Here is a 17523-nt window from a genome sequence, read left to right as displayed (position 1 = left end):
CCCCGCCTTTCCTTTTGTTCATCACATTGCCCTGATGTTTTCATAAGAACAAAGTGAAACATCCTCAACTCCCAGCCAAGGCAGTTTAGAGCTGGGGAAAGCCCTAATCCTGCCTACTTCAAAATGTATATGATACTCTCTGCCTGTTTCAGGTCTCTCTCTGATTGGCCTTCACTGTACATACAGCTCCGACAGCATCCCTCACACTCTACTCTTCCCCAACCTTTCCTGGGCCAGAAAAACCTCACTCTAGTTCATTTCCCAGTGACCTTTGTCCTCACACACAATTCCTGAGGACCAAAGCACACCATACACACACACACACACACACACACACAAATCCATGCTTCTGCTTAAGTAAGGCTAAGTCACCTTTGTTCCCAAGTCAGCAAAATTTGATTGTACTTGCACAAGTTTGACAAATCTAAAGAAAGAGTGTGGGGTGGAATGGAATGTTTTGTCAAATCCTAGAGAAGAAAACTAGAGAGGCAAAATTATTTCTTTTCCCAAGAGTATAACAACATTCCAGTAAATGTTCATCTTAAATGTTGATGGTTTATGTTTTGTAAATAAATCTGATCGTAAGGATTTATAATTTTGTAAGGTTTATAATTTGTTTTCTTTTCAAACAGGAAGCAAATTGGTCCCAATTTATTTATGAATAATGATATCTTTTCTGCAATGATTTGGGGACCTTCTTTTGCATCTACATGTTTCCTTTAAAATTAAAATCCATTTCTAGACTTCATATTCTGTTCCATTGATCTGTTTAGTTCTGTCTCTATATCATACTATTATAATTAGTGTAACTTTATAATAAGGCTCAATATCTAGAAGACAAAGAAATTTCTTTTGTACTCTTCTTCTCTAGGGTAGCACACTTTAATTGCTAGATAAAGTTTAGCATAATTTTAATAATTTTCTTCAAAAATTTACTGGAGTTTTGATTGTTTGTGTTTATATTGAATGTAGAGACCTGAGGAAAGTTGTATTATTTTTAAGAGTATATACTTTTAAAAAAATTATATCTCTCCATTTATTCACCCTCTTTAATAGTCTCATAAAGCTTTATAGATTATTATTATTATTATTTCTTTTTTTTTTTTTTACGGTATGTGGGCCTCTCACTGCTGTGGACTCTCCCATTGCGGAGCACAGGCTCCGGACGCGCAGGCTCAGCGGCCATGGCTCACGGGCCCAGCCACTCCGCGGCATGTGGGATCTTCCCAGACCGGAGCACGAACCCATGTCCCCTGCATCGGCAGGCGGACTCTACCACTGCGCCACCAGGGAAGCCCCATAGCTTATTTTTATGTGTTTAATGTTTTTTCCTGTGTGTTCAATTTTTGCTACTATTGTGAATACTGTATTTTTTCTCTATGTTTTATAACTGATTATTATTTGAATATAAGGAAGCTGGGTTGAATTTCTTTGATAATAGATTTTTTTTCCATCACAACTGTTATCTTCCAAACCACAGTTGGGGAATGCTACAGAGAGTTTCAGAAAGAGATTATTAGATGTGGTGACAGTATAATTCTTTATAAAAATATGAATTCATAGTAGAAAAATCTGCTTTATTTCACATTTTGATACATTATACTGTAAGTTTCTCTGAGCTTGAAACAGCTACTGTTTTCTTATTACAGAACACACCATCCATTTTCAAAGTGTAAACACAACATTAAGATCTAATAATGGAGTTGCAAATCTCTTTAGAGATTGAACTTCTTTCATTATGCCTTTGCATCTATAAAAAATGGAATCCCAATGCACTCATGCTTGTAAGTAAAAAAAGAGAGGGTCTCTATATGGTCCATCATTCACTAAAATAAAATAAATCTTAATTGTGGCTATTTTAGAACATATAGAACTTCTAGATCAGAGATAGTATATTTATTTACCCACACCAATCCTATTTCAAAAACCTATGAGATCAGAAGCATGTGCATAGTATACTACCATTTATGCAAAAAGGAGGGACACATCTACACATGTGCTTATAAATGTATGGGATATCTCTACAATGATATATAAAAAACTGGCATCAGTGGTTGCCTCTGGAGGATACAGGTAAGCAGGAGACTTACTTTGCACTGTGTACTCTTTTGTACCGTTTGAATTTTCTATCACATGCGGGTGTTTTATTTATTAATCTCCGATGTTGGAAAGACATTGAGGGACAGTAATACTCCATGCTAGCAATACTGTGGTGAGGATGAGATGGAAATTTTTTAAATTTGTAAATGTGATATAAGTTGGTACAATTATATTCGACATGTTAGAAGCTTTAAAATTTTCCTTTATCTGCATCTCTGCTTCTTTCTGCTGGATGGACCCCTCAAAGCAGAATTACTGCGTGTGGTAGGCAGAATCATGGTTCTCCCAAATGGTCCCCGCACATCCTAATTCCTAGAACCTGTGAATATGTTATGTTACATGGCAGGGAGGAGTCAGGCTGCAGGTGGAACTGAGGTTGCTGATCAGATGACTTTGAGACAGAGAGAGTATCATAGGTTACCTAGGTAGACCCAGTGTAATCACTAGGGTCTTATAAGTGAAGGAAGGGGACAGGAGAGTCAGTGTCAGAGTTATGCAGTGTAAGAAGGATTCAACCAGCCACTGTTGTCTTGGAAGATGGAAGGGTCCAGGAGCCAAGGAATGTGGGCAGCCTCAAGAAGCTGGAAAAGGCAAGGAAGTAGATCCTCCCCTAGAACCTCCAGCATGAATGCAGTCCTGCCAACACCTAGAATTCAGCCCAGTGAGAGTCATTTTGGACTTCTGGCTTCCCAAACTTCAAGGTAAGTTTGTGTTGTATTAAGCCATCAGGTCTATAGCCATCTGAAAACTAATGCACTATGTCAAAAAAAATTACTCATTTATAAGTGTAAAAATCTGAAAAGAATCTAAATGTCCATTAATAAAGGAATAGAAGATAAATTATGCTACATTTATATGAAGGAATATCATACAACTAGTAAACACTTAATTGTAAAATTTGTTAAAAGTTATGAGAAAACATTAAGTTGAAAAAAGCAATTTGTAAACCTGTATCTGCTTTCAATTATAAAAATTATATATGCATATAACAGATATGTCACATAAGTCCAGGGTTCAGCTCCAGAAAAGAGAAATTATCCAAGCTATTTCAAACAGAAAGGGAAATATAAAGAATCAGACCCATGCAAAATGATGAGGGAAACTGTAGGAGTGGGCTCTCAAGGGGTCTCCTAAAAGGTCAAACCAGCCCTGCCAGGGTTAGAGCTACCTCGACATGGATCACAAAGCGGGAGCGTCAGGTGGAGTCCTAGCCTGAGATCGTGCATCCAAAAGTCAGGGGAGGGACTTCCCTGGTGGTCCAGGGGTTAAGAATCTGCCTTCCAATGCAGGCGACATGAGTTCAATCCCTTGTCGGAGAACTAAGATCCCACATGCCGTGGGGCAACTAGGCCCATGTGCCACAACTAGAGAGAAGCCCACATGCCACAACTAGAGAGGAGCCCACACACCGCAACGAAAGATCCCACGTGCCACAACTAAGACCTCCTGAAACAGCCAAAAATAAATAAATACATTTTTTTAAAAAAGGCAGGGGATGGGCCTCCCTGGTGGCGCAGTGGTTAAGAGTCCGCCTGCCGATGCAGGGGATACGGGTTCGTGCCCCGGTCTGGGAGGATCCCATATGCCGCGGAGCGGCTGGGCCCGTGAGCCATGGCCACTGGGCCTGCGCATCCGGAGCCTGTGCTCCGCAACGGGAGAGGCCACAACAGTGAGAGGCCCGCATACCGCAAAAAGAAAAAAAAAAAAAAAAAAGGCAGGGAAGAGGAGATGGTCCCTTTTCTTATCGCTCCCTTTCTCATGACCACTACATTCGACTCAAATGGTATAAAGAATATTTAAATCTAACGCAAAATTTTTCTGCCTTTATAATATTTTTAGAAGACAAGCCAGAAAGAAACACCAGAGACTCTATTAACATTAAGAACACAGGTTCTGGAGTTAGATGACCTGGATTTAAATCCCTCTGGCCAGTTACCTCACTCATGGTGCCTGAGCACCTTTGCCAGTAAATGGAGTAATATTAGTGCCTACCCCGCAGGGGCCGTCAGGATGGAATGAGCTCATTGTTGCCAAGCACTTAGCAGGGAGCTTCATCTGTAAAGGAAAACTGCTCAATAAATGGGAGTGACTGTCTTTATAATACTTATACTTATCATGTATTAATTTTATCATCAGAAAAACAAAAACCTCATTTCAGAAAAATCCAAGCTGGATGTTAATCTTCCCCAAATAATCATGGTCTGATGAAAAAACATATAAATTTTAAAACTTGTTGCCTTGTATCAGGTTCTGTCCTTTGTATATCTGCTTCCTGTTGATAAGGGGAATAATAAAGACACACAAGGTCTATTTAAAAGTCAAGAGTCAGAAGACCCTGAGTATTTTCCTTCTCAAGGCCATTAATTCTATCCAACAAATGTCACTCTCTATTTGTTGCATTAAAAGCACCCTATTTCAGCATTTGACAATGAATGAATAAGTTTTGGGGGACAAAGGGAAAATTTCTGATAATCAAAGGGGGTAAAGGAGATGATCGGTTTTCAGTGAAGGTTGATTTACTAGTTTGACTCTTGATCATAGAGCCATCTAAATATGGACATTTATAACTGATTAAATGTAAACTTCTTAGAGGCCACCCTCTTGGTCGTGGCTACTGAATAACCAGCCTGGTCTCCTAATGAAGAGCACAAATTTGGGCACCACGATCCCTCCTTATGGGACAGGGACCCTGAAGGAATATGGCTGATGGTTTACACTTTCACATAGAGATTTGTCACTCGGTGCCATGGCCTCCCTTTGGGAGAGGCAGCTCCAGATTCTCTTGCCAAAATGAGAATGTAAGTCCAGAGCTCTTTTCATTGCCCCACTCTGCACAGGACACTATCCAAGAGCTGATACCAACCAGGGTTCTTGGCTTTCGGCAATCAATAGAAATTGACTAGAGGCCAGACAAGAAATACAGGCAAGGCTGTACTGGGGCCCCTGCTACCGCAGGGAGGAACAAGAACAAACAACAGTTTCCCTTGCTTGCTCGCTCCCTGAGAGGCGGTGAGCTTGTTCCTTACATGGGGTGAGGGTAGTGGTGTGTCCAGAGGTCAGGCCGGAGGGGTGACTTAGGTGTTTTGCCCACCCCTCTGGTCATGTTGAGTGCAGGGGGCATGCTCAGTACCCTGCTTTTGCTCCCAGCACCCTGTTTTCGCTCCAGGCTCTTCAAAAGTGGCAGTTGGGTTTTTTGGTCTTTTGTATGTTTTGTCCAGAATTTGCCCTAACTGCACATGCATGCAGTTATTTTCAGTCCCATACAGTTTCTTTGTATTTTGTTGCCTGAGGAGAGGTGTGTCCATGTGCAAGTATGGCAGCCCTGGAGCAAAGGGGCCCAGGTCCCAGCCTGTCTCAAAGCCACATGGGGTGCTGTAGTTTATAACGACAGCCATCCTTTTTAATTAATTTTAAAACCTCCATGGCTGTATGAGTCAGGTTTTACTCCTTCCCAATCTTCAGCAAGTTTGTGGGTTCGAAAGACATTCACTAGAACATGAGTAAGTAATCCATGATTCTCACTGAATTTCAGCATGTCATGTTTAATGGCTTGTTCTTTTTCTACATCAAACAATCTCATGGTCCCCAGAGACAAAAAAAGCGTCCAAGTACATGAACTTTAAGGGACCTAAGTGTAAACTCCAATAGGAAGTGATTTTACTTTTATTCCTAAATTCCATTACACACAAGTAAAGGAAGTAAGGCTAATAATTTAGTCAGCATTAGAGATAAGGACCAAGCAGGAAATGACTTTTTATGTGATGTCATCCAGGGCCCACATTAGAGGAGGAATGGGCAGGGCAAGCCCTTTGTCCCTTACAGATCTTTCCAGCCCTTTCTGAATGAAAGAATGGTACAGGCAGGGGCAACTTTAATGATAAGTTACCTCAACATAGGTTGTACTGCTCTGTGTGACTGTGATGTAGACATTACTCTAATATTGAAACAAAAAAAGAATGAAAAGAGGGAAGGAGGGAAGAAAGGAAGGGAATTAAAATCCTAATTGTTTAGTAAGATAAACCTCAGCTGGGGAAGCCAGTGAATGTTTCTAGGAATTTTATATTCCAGTTAAGTGATTGTGTCCTTGTGTCACTTTTTTTTTTTTTTTTTTTTTTTGAGGTATGCAGGCCTCTCACTGTTGTAGCCTCTCCCATTGCGGAGCACAGGCTCCGGACGCACAGGCTGAACGGCCATGGCTCACGGGCCCAGCTGCTTCGTGACGTGTGGGATCTTCCCGGACCGGGGCACGAACCCATGTCCCCTGCATCGGCAGGCGGACTCTCAACCACTGCACCACCAGGGAAGCCCCCTTGTGTCACTTTTAATATGGGCATGTCTACCTTAGAGAATATTTGGGATGGTGTTCACAGTGCAAAACACTTTCATCTCACGCATCTTTAATTATTGGGCATGAGGGCACAGGAGAAAGATAAATCTGGCTCAAATCCCGGTTTGTGTGACTTTGGGCAAGTTACTCAGTCTTTTCACCTACGAAATAGATCAATTAATACCTACCACAGAGGGTTGTTGGGAGGATTAAATAAGGTGATGCATGGAAGTGCCCAACAGAGTTGGCACTCAATAAATGTTTGCAGTAACTTTCTCCTATGACTGCTTAGTAGATAACTATTTTTTAGATTTTTTAAAGTTGTGGTAAAATACACATAACATAAAATTTACTGTCTCAGTTATTTTTGAGCATACAGTTTAGTAGTATTTAGTACCTTCCCCTTGTTCTACAGCTGTTCTCCAGAACTCTATTCATCTAGCAAAACTGAAACTCTATAACCATTAAACAACATGTCCCATTTCCCCCTCTCCCCAGCCCAGCAACCACCATTCTACTTTCTGTCTCTATGAATCTGACTACTCTAGGTACCTCCTATAAGTGGAATTTGTTTTTTTGTGACCGGCTTATATCAGACAATCAATTATTTAGATTATTTTTTGAGACAACAAATTTTTAAGAAACAGAAGTTTTGGCAACTGCATGTTATATTGATAATATTGCCTGAATATCTAACTATTTAGGTAAAATCATAAAGTTTTCCAAAATAAAGGTGATCTATTATAATGTTAAATCATATAAATTGCAATGGATGAATTTTACACAAGTACAGTCAATTCTCAAATCGCCTACCATGTACTGGCACTTGTGTCTTATCCTTTTTACTGTTTTGGAAATTCTTAGAAGTCAGGTAGTACTTGGCATGCATTAAGAGTATATTAACTACTAATAGACTAATTAATAAATTAATAAACCAATGGCTTCAGATCCTATTTAATGAATTGCTAGCAAGAAAATGTCCATCATAGGGTATTTCCCTTCCCATTGATTCTGTGCCACATCTTTACTCATTGACTGATGGTACTTAGAGAATGCAAAATTATTTAAATATTAACCTAAGCAAAACACAGTTTCAAAGATGAAGTAGATGAAAAACACTTGCATTAGTCCTTTGAAATGCAAACAATCAACTTTTGGATCACAAACACTTTTGTGTCCCATCAGCTTCTTTTCATTAAAACAATTTTTTTTTATTTTTTGGCAGTGTTGGGTCTTCGTTGCTGCGCACAGACTTTCTCTAGTTGTGACGAGCAGGGGCTACTGTTCACTGCAGTGCACAGGCTTCTCACTGCAGCGGCTTCTCTTGTTGCAGAGCACAGGCTCTAGGTGTGCGGGCTTCAGTAGTCGTGGCATACGGGCTCAGTAGTTGTGGCTCGTGGGCTCTAGAGCGCAGGCTCAGTAGTTGTGGCACACGGGCTTAGTTGCTCCGTGGCATGTGGGATCTTCCCGGACCAGGGCTCAAACCCGTGTCCCCTGCATTGGCAGGTGGATTCTTAACCACTGCGTCACCAGGGAACTCCCCATCAGCTTCTTAATGTCAATGAGCATGCCAGATTTGCTCAGTTTTCAAATTCTGGAGTACTAATTGATTTTTAACAGTAGGATTGGCAAATATTTAAAACATTAAAATATTCAGGCTTTGGGAATTCCCTGGCAGTTCAGTGGTTAGGACTCCAGGCTTTCACTACCAAGAGCCCAGGTTCAATCCCTGGTCGGGGAACTAAGATCCCACAAGCCACATGGCACACAGCCAAAAAAAAAAAATTCAGTACTGGTTAGGGTGAGGGAAATAGGGGTGTGCCAGGGGAAATCTAAACCTTTAAGAGGGCAATGAAAAATTTTTGTGCATTCTCCCCCCACCCTGCTCCCCCCAGCCCTGCAAGTTCATTTCTAGTTAATTTATTCTACGAAGACAGTCATACAAATGTTCAAAGATGTGTAGCTGTAGTAAGGTAAACAATGGTCAAAGATGCCTACAATTTAATCCCCAGAACCTGAGTACCTGTGAATATCTCATGTTCATGGCAGGAGGTGATAAAGGCTGCACATGGAATGAAGGTTGCTAATCAGCTGACCTTAATATAAGATGCTCCTGGATGATACCAGACGGGCCCAGTGAAATCCCAAAGGTCATTTAAATGTGGATGGGCGGCAGCAGCAGTCAGTGTAGGAGTGATTTGATGCTGGTGTGGGAAAGACTCAATCAACATTTGCTGGTTTTGACGATGGAAGGGAGCCAGGAGCCAAGGAAGGAAGCAAATTTTAGAAGCTGGAAAAGGCAAGAAAAAGGATTCTCCCCTAGAGTCTCCATAGAAAAATGCAGCCCTGCTGATACCTTAATTTTAGCTCAATGAAATCTGTTCTGGGTTTCTGATCCCCAGAACTGTAAGGTAATATATTCATGTTTCAAGCCACCAAGTTTGAGATAATTTGTTACAGCAACAATAGGAAATGAATGCAATGACTAAAGAAGCTCACTGAAGCATCATTTGTGACTACCCCCCCACAAAATTGTAAACAACCTAAACACCCATGAATAAAACCCTGACAAAATATTGCAGCATTACCACGGATGTTGAGGATTTTAGGCTTTCATCAAAGAGAGAGCTGCGGGAGATAACCTCTCTGCTTTCGTGAGGGCTTGCCAATCAATTTAAAATAGAAGGGAGGGAAAATATAGCAAAGAGATTCCAGTCAATAAAGTATAAATGCATAGCAAATAGAACACAACACTGAGATTATAGTACTTTGGGGTCACCCAGTCTTATTTCCTTCTCACCATCAACCTATAAATATGCCAAGCACTGTGCTAAACATTGGAAAATATAGAGAAAAGAAGCTCACTGACTAGAGAAGGAAGAAGCAAGAGAAGTATACCAAGTGCAAGACATGGTAAAGCAGAGGAAATCATGGGTACCTCGCACAGGGAGCTTCTCATGCGGAAAGTCAGGGTGGGAAGGCGGGACAGGACAGCTGCCAGGAGGAAATGCCTGAACCCAGTCTCAGAGGAGGAGCGGGATTCAGCCAGACAAAGAAGACTTGGAAGGCCGTCCCAGGGGAGGAAACAGCTTACACAAGGCTAGTTGGTATGATGTCCAATGTGGGTGGGGTAGCATCTGAAAAAACCAGAAAACTTTAAAACCCTACACAAGGACTTCTACGTAATTAGCTTTTTTACATTCTCTGAACCTCACTTTCCCCACCTTCATAATAGAATCATAACATCTTCTTTTCAGGAGAGAATGAAGGGAGCAGAGTCTCAGGGCCAGAAAAGGAAGACCTGGCTCCTGGAAGTCCCCGCCCTGTACTCTTCCCTCCAGGCCGAAGCCCCTAGGCCCCAGGTAGGCTGGAGCCACTTCTGGTTCTTTAAAGCCCTGATGCATTAAAGAAGGAAAACCATTTTGTGGTATATTTTAATCATTTATATTTAACAGATCGTTCCTTTTAACACATACAAAATACAATGAAATAAAATTATGTATTCATTCAAAGTTCAGGACAGAGCATGTGTTCTGGGACTGGAACGGAGATTTGAATTTATATAATGAAGGTTTTCTTCTTTCAATCCCTTCCCTGGTTATGACTCTGTAAGACCCCATGTAGAGGCAAACTTTGAGTGCCTTGATGAATGAGAAGCTGCAACAGCCTGCCGGTGCCAGGCCCTGTTTATGTTGACTGGAAGAAAGAAAGCCAAGTTGTGCATCAAAATCATCTGGGGAGCTTTTAAAACAGGCTGAAGCCTGTGCCCCACTCTCTAGATTCTGATTCATTTGGTCTAGAGTGGGGTCCAGGCATCTTAACACTTTTTAAAGCTCTTCTAGTGATGATAATGTAAAAACCAGGGTCAAAAAATACCATAAATGAAAGTAGGAGAGACTGAGACAGGAATCCCTTAAAGTTTTATCAACTCATTTACAGATATTTATTAAAAGACAAACAAAGGTTAAAAAAAACAAAAACAAAAGACAGGGCCTCCCTGGTGGCGCAAGTGGATGAGAGTCCGCCTGCCGATGCAGGGGATACGGGTTCGTGCCCCGGTCTGGGAGGATCCCATATGCCGCGGAGCGGCTGGGCCCGTGAGCCATGGCCGCTGGGCCTGCGCATCCGGAGCCTGTGCTCCGCAACGGGAGAGGCCACAACAGTGAGAGGCCTGCATACCGCAAAAAGAAAAAAAAAAAAAAAAAAAAAAGACAAAGGAACAAATGGGAGCCAAAGGAAGCTTCAGTAAAAAGGCTCACCAAGGACAGACAGTGGTACTGCAGGGGCACCCTGGGCACCCAGCGGGCACAGCACAGAGCACGGTGCAGGCCCAACCATGAAGAGCAATGCATCTAGTGTTTGCACATAGTTGCATAGCGGGAAGGAATCCAAAAGAATTGTGAACAGTCTGTTAAAAGTTCGTCAATTCAGTTTGCAAATATCACGTGACAGCACCCTGACCAGGCAGTTAGGAAGTCCCCAGGGTGGATGGAGAGGCAAGCGCTGGGTCCTCAACCCCTATGTTGGAGACACCAGCACTGGTCAGAGGTAGCCACTATGGTGACCAGGCAGACATCACTGTACCGAGAGACAAGATTCTCAGGCCGTGACCAGGATAGCCAATCTACTGCTGTAATACAGATGCATGCACCCAGAACCATGGAAGTCAATTTTCTGTGTCAGACCTCTAGTCAGGCTCTTATACCTGGGGACAGTGATGGAGGGGCCCCTAGGGACTTAAATAAGAGTGTTCTCTGAGAGCTGAGTTACAAAATCAATGCTTAATAGAAGAGCCATGCTAAGGAGAATGAACGGTCCTGAAATCAGAGCAAGACAGACGGTGAAATTATAGAGTAGGCAGTTATCTAATCAGAAGGGGTAGTCATCAGCCATATGGGGGCACAGGAAACAAGGAAGGCACTGTTCCTGGGCTTGCTAAGCTCTGTACTGGGGATGTGGCACCCTGGTCAGGGGACTCAACCCAACTGTCCTCAGCCTCCTCTGCCTCCATTTTGCTATGGCCCCCACTGTGTCTGGATTATCACAAAGCCTCCTAACTGGCCTCTCTGCTTCTGCCTTTGCTGGCCCCAGCGAGCAGCTAAGTTACCCTGTCAAAACATGAGGTGGATCACGCTCTTTTCCCCTCAAACCCTTCATTGGCTCCCATCTCACTCAGAGTAAAAGCCAAAGTCCTCCCAACAGGGCTTCCCTGGTGGCGCAGTGGTTGAGAGTCTGCCTGCCAATGCAGGGGACGCAGGTTCGTGCCCTGGTCCGGGAAGATCCCACGTGCCGCGGAGCGGCTGGGCCCATGAGCCATGGCCACTGGGCCTGCGCGTCCGGAGCCTGTGCTCCGCAATGGGAGAGGCCACAACAGTGAGAGGCCCGCGTACCGCAAAAAAAAAAAAAAAAAAAAAAAGTCCTCCCAACAGCCTGTATAGCCTTCTATGACCTGGAGTCCCACCTCTGGGCTTCTTCTCCTCCTACTCAGCCCTGCACCACCTCTACCCCTACCCCTGACTCCCCACTCTCATCCCATACTGCCTTCCTGCTGTGCTTCAAACACGCTGGTTGTGCTCTGGCCTCGGGGCCTTTGCATTTGCTGTTGATGCTCTGGAATGTTCTTCCACTGTGTATCCACAGGGCTTACTCTCAAGTCCTTCAGGTCTTTACTTCAGGTTGGGAGGCCTGTCCTGACCACCCATATTTAAAATAACAAATTCTCCCACCTCTCACGACTCATTCCCCACCCCACTTTATTTTTCTCCATGCCACTTATAATCATCTAAATATCCTATATTTCACTAATACATTTGACTATTATGTCTCCCCCACTAGAATGTAAATTCATGAGGGCAGGGATTTTGGTTGGTTTTTGTTAACTGCTGTATTCCCAGTGCCTAGAACAATGCCTGGAAAATAGGTGTTCAGTAAATATTTGTTCAAACAAATGAATAAGCATCCAGGATATCTCTGTCGTACCAATGGCTTCATCAAGTTTTCGAAGGTAAGTGACTCAAAGGTGTGTTGATGTTGGGGTAACTACCTTTTTCACAGCAACCTTTTGATGATGATTTGGTTTCCCCCAGAGTAAAGAAGAGAGGATGTGCTGGTCAGAAGGCATGTGGTCTGGTTCCATTCAAAGTTTTCGTATTGAAGGAGTGAAAGAACCAGCATGGCAACCGGTGACGTTTTCATCTTATTTAGGGCTTCAGACTCCCAACAGCTTCCATGATGGTGAGTTCCTGGTCTTGACCTGTGAGACCCCCTTGGCCACCCACTCGGAGGCCAGCTTTCCTCTTGATTCCTGGAGCTCAGCCTGTACCTTTCAAACTCTGCCAGTCATGTTTAGGGAGAACACACAGCAGCAACCTGGCGTATGTGGATCTGACAGTGAAAACGATGGCTGATCGCAAAGGGCTGGGTAGGGAGTGACGTGCGACCGTGGGTCCTGCTGCCCAGGTGCTGATTCGAATCGGGCGGGCTGCGCGGAAGCAGGCCCGTGGCTGAGCAGAGCTGGTCCTCCTGCGGCTGACACCTCTGTTCTCCTGGAACCAGGTCTGTCTTCGTGGAAAACAGCCCTCACGAGAAGGCCCACCGCTTGTGCTGGTGGTGCGAACGCAGAGTTTTGGCATTTCCTTTCTTTCATAAGATGCAATTTAGTGTGATTCACAAACCTGGTGAGTCCCAGAGGTCCTCTGTTCTCCAAGCACAGTCCTCCTGCACTTACTTCCCAGGCCTGGATCACGGCCGGGTCCCGGGGCGGTGAGGACAGGGGACAGGGCTGGTCCTCAGAGGGAATATCACCGCCACCTCCTCCTCGGCTCAAGCACTTGTGCCTCTGTTCTCAAATGGGAGTAACCCGAGCTGTGGGGTCAGTTGACCTGGGTTCAAATCCCAATTCTGCCTCTTTCTGGCTGTTGCGACCATCATGGAATGTCTGGAAGCCTGTTTCCTTGTTTGTAAAATGGTTTTGTAAGTGAGTTCTGTAGATAAAATAATGTACGTAATGGCCAGTTATAGTACCATATCTAGAGCAGAATATACACTTGAAATCTAAGTGGTAGGTAGGAAAAAGAAATCCATCTCAGCCCAGAATCCATGCGTGCTTAGTTGCTAAATGTCACCACAGAAGTGACAGGGGTGCAGAGAAGGGACCAGACACAGGGATCAGAGCATTGTGGAAGGTTTCACAGGGCAGGGAGGAAGACAAAAGAGTAGCCTGTACCACAGAAAACAAGACTGTGGTTTGGTCATACGTTTCTCGACAGTCTACTTTACCTGTTCTGGTAACAGTACATTTCCTAATAATGCTGTTGGATTTCAACAAGGAATAACACAATGAAGATCGATTTGCTCACTACTGCGAGTCCACTGTTCACACAAGATTGTTCCTTCTACGTTTGGATAACCTGCTTCCGGGTCTCAGAGGCGTTGGCACAGAGCTATGGCTCTATCCTCCTTTGTATATCTTTTTTTTTTTTTTGGCTAGTCCCCATCAATTTTAAAATTTATCCTTAGTTATTTTTATTTTTAAAACAAAAACTACATTCAATCATTCAAATTCAAACATATACAAAGGCATGTAAATAAAAATCTCCCTCCCACCCCTATCCCCCTGCTGCCCAGTTCCCAGAACCCAAAGCAAAGAATGTTACCTTGTTACTAATTGTTTGTCTCTACGTCTAGAAATAATCCAGGCATATATAAGCAGACATAATTGTTTTCTCTTTTATTCAAAGGGTAGCATATAAAATATTGTTCTGCCCTTTTCTTTTTGTCATGTAATTTTTCTTGGGAAAATTCTATATTGGTATCTGAAGATCTTTGGTTTTTTCTAGATGATTGACACCTACAGTTTTTAATCCTTCAGATAACTGTGCAATTTATCATGGGATCACCTGTCAGCATGGGTACCTAAAAAGTCAAATTTTCTTCCCATGGATTCTAGAATAGGAGCTATTAAAAAGCACCACATGTTAAGAAAACTGCCTTTTTTCCCAGGATTACAGGTTTCACTTTCCCCATAGGTATTTTTGTTCAAATACAGGACAGCAGACATCAATAAAATCATTATTAATTTGGTAAGCAAAAACAGAATTCCAAGCTGTCTTCAGATATTCTGGTAGAGAACAACTTCCTGAACATACTGGTATTTACACTCTTTAAGAGCAAGTGGGGAGCCTTATGGAAAAGGGCTGATCTCTGGAGAGCTGAGCCCCTGCCCACCCCAGCAGGAGAAACTTGGTGGGTCTGAGCAGCAGTGAATTAGGCTTCGAGTCAGAATAAGCAAGGATGCTGTGCCAGGGTTCTGGAACCAGGAGGGGGGTTTGGACCTGAGGCCGGCCTGGATGGGGAGAGCTGGCCTAGACAGGTGCCAAGGTGAGAGCGCCGTGGCTGACAGTGGGACCTCCCGCCTGATGGGGACCGGAGTGTGGATTCCTTACAGCTGATGTGAAATTCTTATTATTTAAACCCTTCATCTCATCCCTTCTCACGTAATCACAGGGGATCTTTATTGTTCTTACTCTTGCCATGCATTGGGCTCAGGGCGTTTCATATGTCATTCAATTCTTGCAGTATTTCTGAGAAGTGGATACTCTATCCCACTATGGCTCAGAGAGATTAAGTGACTAGCTCAAGATCACACAACATTTGGGAACATTGCTATCATTTATTAAGTACCTACTTCTGGAGTTTTTATCAATTCCTGTGGTTATTCAGAGAGGGAGTACTGCCAAATAGTGAAGGACTGTACATACTAGTTAGTCTAATACTCTCTAATAAAATCGAAGTAGGCCTATCATACAAATGAGGAAACTGAGGCTCAGAGATGGGTTGGTGAGTTGCCTGAGGTCATTCAGAGAGTAGACAAGCTAGAATATGACCCCTGGCTCCAGTGTGTTGCCTTTCTCACTGATATGCTGGGTCAGCTTCCCCACTATGCTCACAGAGAAGTCCAGCAACTCAGCAGTTAGTTAAGTCCTGAAAGCCATTTCCTCGAGTGACTGAAAATTTAAACCACTAGAAAAATAAGATCTGAGGCATCTGACCATTTCAAACTTAGAAATCATTTCCAGATAGGCTGATGGGACCCACAGCAAAGGAATACCATACACACACCTTGTGTGTTTCTAAGCCTCTTTTCACCCAAGGAAGTTGAACTGCCTTTAATAAAATAGGCCACTTTTGGAAGCTCGGTCTCTGCCACAGGAATGATGGGATTGGGACATCCTAGGGTCAGGACCAAGTAGGAGGAACTGATGATCCCTAGAAAGGCTTTAGCTATGACCCAATCCTAGATTAACTGCCCACCAACTCAGAGGCCTGGGATAGAAGTGAATTCTCAGCTGGGTTTTTCCATGTTCCTGCCCCCAGACCCCTAGCATAGCACCCTTCTGTACTCTGCCTAGAAGTCTACTCCACCCACCTCAGACTCACCAGAGCCTACCACGTGGAGAACTGTTAGAATTCTAACAATTCTCCACGTGGTAGGCAGAAGCAACCTGTGACCAAGGGGAACTTGTCATGGCTGATTCTGACCCTGACCAAGTGGAATTAAACCTTTGACTTGACATTAGCTCCGGTGGTTTCCTTTCTTCCCTCAAACACCCTCTAAGAGAACCTCTCCCTCTCATGCCCCACCCGCTAATCCCAGGCCACAGCTGATTTGTCCAGCTTGGGTCAGGTGTCCACCACTGGCCCAAGGAAACTTATGAACTGCAAGATGGCTTGGCCGTTTTAGATGTACTAGAAGGTACTGAGAAAGCCTAGCCACAGGAAAAGAATAAAATAGACCCATAAAGAAAAGAAATTGACAAATTAAAAAGCCCCATGTAGAGGGCAAGCTTAGTTCTTGTTCTTAGTTCTTAGTCCCAAAAGATGGGACTTTTGGCCCCGTGTGGGGTTTGCCAGCTTCCGGTACCCACCCGTGACCCTTTACATTTTGGATCAGGCTGGTTTGAGCTGGCAGCCAACAGCATCAGTTTCCAACGGAGACAGCGTGTGAAGTGCTTTCCTTAAGTACCTATTATGCGTCAGGTGCTGGGCTCACAACAGCTATTATTTCAAAACATCTCACTCACAATTTATTGCTATAAGCTTATATAGTTACTGAAGTTACTAACATAAGCAGATACTCAGTGGGACCACCCAAATGGCTTATAGATTTAAATTAATCAAATTTACTACAGAATTTCATTAACAATTTATATGGCAACTGCAGATGGAAGCTTAAGACAGTGAACTCACTCTTCTATCTTTCTGTTTAAGTCTTTCACATTAAATAAATGCCTCCTTGACTACTGGAGAAAAAATAATTATAATATTCCATTGAAGCTGAGACATAAAGCAACCTTTGTTTATTTTTAAAAGATAAACATGGCTGATCTGCACTAATCATAACATTTTGAAGGAAAAAACCAATATTCAACATTTTTAGCCTGTAAATAAATAGTATCCTGTTTTACTTATTCTGTTAGCCAAAGATAAGCCTGGAAATGAGAAAATTGGATAATGCTTATGGATTTAAAAGTATCAGACATGGTATTCGATTCTGAGGAAATAAAGACATAAATGGAAAAAATGGCTTAGTAAATGAATAGAAAAAATGAACTTAGGAAAGAATGACATTTAAAAGTTTATACAATAGGGCTTCCCTGGTGGCGCAGTGGTTGAGAGTCCGCCTGCAGATGCAGGGGACGCGGGTTCGTGCCCCGGTCCGGGAAGATCCCACATGCCGTGGAGCGGCTGGGCCCGTGAGCCATGGCCGCTGGGCCTGCGCGTCCGGAGCCCATGCTCCAAAACGGGAGAGGCCGCAATGGTGAGAGGCCTGCGTACCGCAAAAAAAAAAAAAAAAAAAAAAAAAAAAAAAGAATCTGCTGTATTGTTATGAATAAATCTAAGACAACTGTATCAGTGAAGCCTAAGAAAATCCCAATTATGACTCGATTCAAGCCAAGGAGCACTGACTTTCCGTTTCATTTTCAAATGTGTCCCCTTATTCCAGATTTAAACTGTACCTTCAGATACAAAAGCCTAGAAGAGAAACAGGGTTCCAATGCACGGCTGTAGAACCAGTCTCACGGCATTATACTTAC

Source organism: Mesoplodon densirostris, chromosome 3, assembly GCF_025265405.1.
Source record: "Mesoplodon densirostris isolate mMesDen1 chromosome 3, mMesDen1 primary haplotype, whole genome shotgun sequence".
In the NCBI taxonomy this organism is placed as follows: domain Eukaryota; kingdom Metazoa; phylum Chordata; class Mammalia; order Artiodactyla; family Ziphiidae; genus Mesoplodon; species Mesoplodon densirostris.
This window is presented reverse-complemented; position numbering follows the sequence as displayed.